Source organism: Petaurus breviceps, unplaced genomic scaffold, assembly GCF_028583685.1.
Source record: "Petaurus breviceps papuanus isolate PSGF00001 unplaced genomic scaffold, PetGlider_PUasm1.0 91133, whole genome shotgun sequence".
NCBI classification, from domain to species: domain Eukaryota; kingdom Metazoa; phylum Chordata; class Mammalia; order Diprotodontia; family Petauridae; genus Petaurus; species Petaurus breviceps.
In genome coordinates, this window is record NW_027187419.1 from 14,458,536 (window position 1) to 14,459,918 (window position 1,383).

Here is a 1,383-nt window from a genome sequence, read left to right on the forward strand (position 1 = left end):
TGCAGCTTCATGATAGGCCAAGCTTATAATAGGTAATATTTATATAGTGTTTCAAGGCTTGCCAATCTTATTACATTATCTCTTATAACAATCCTGTGTAGTAATTGTTATTATCATCATTTTAAACATGAAGGAACTGAGGGTGAATCTTTTATGTCAAGTTTTCCATTGAGTTTTGGTTCTTATTGTAAAAAAAGAAAAAAGTTTACATGATAATTTTATTATGTATTTAAAATGATAGTAAGCTATACATAACAGATTTGCAGTTTCATGTGCAATTGTTTTTTATGTTATATTATAGAAATTCTTGTTTTATTTCATAAATTAAAAATAAAATAAATTTTTAAAATTGCAAAATGTAAAGACAAGAAATTGAGGCTGGGAAAGCTTAAGTGACTTGCCCAGAGTCACAAATTTAGTAAATGTTTGAAGTGGGGCTTGATCTCTGATCTTCTTGATGTAAAGTTCAGTTCTCAGTCCATCCACTATACCAAGCAGTTTCTTAAGACATCAGACTTGGGTGTATTAACTAGGCAAATTACTTGGGCAAATTGGGTAATCTTGGGCAAGTCACTGAACATTCCTGTGCTTCAGTTTCCTTATCTATAAAATGAAGAGGTTGGACAGATGGTTTCTGAGATTCCTTTCAGTCCTTTATCTATGATCCAATGATTCTGTGACCATACTGACAGGGTCCACTATAAATCTATGTTACATAACCTCAACTGGGGCCCTCATTGTTTCAAGGCAATTCTTTTACATCAGTTCCTTCTTCCCTACCCCTCTTGGCTAACAACATTGACCCACATTTCACTGTAAAAACTGAGACTGAGGGTCTCTTCTTCTCTTCATCTCACATAACCCAGATACCTTCTACCATTATTTTCTCCATCATTCATCTTGCATAATGATGTAGCCCTTGTCCTTCCCAAGGCAAACCCTTCTACCTTCACAAGTAATCCATTGAAGCATGTCTTCTCCAGCAGATTGTTCTCATTATGATTACTCATTCTCTCATTTATCTTTAATCTCTTCCTATTTACTGGCTGCTTCCCTGCTACCTACCATGTTTATCCCACCCTAAAATCCTTTGATTTATCCTTCTACCCTTGATAACTATTTTCCTATATTCTACTCCCTTTTGTAGCTAAACTTTTTCTTAATTCTCTGTATGGCTTCTGACCTCATCATTCAGCAAAAACTACTCTCTCTCAAGCTACTAAAACTCTCTTCATTGCCAAATCTAATAGTCTTTTCTCAATCCCTTTCCTTTTTGATCTTGCTGCATCCTTTAACACTATTGATCACCCTTTCTCCTTGATGCTTTCTGTTCTCTATTTTTCTCCTGATACTACACCTTCCTGGTTCTCCCCCTACCTGACA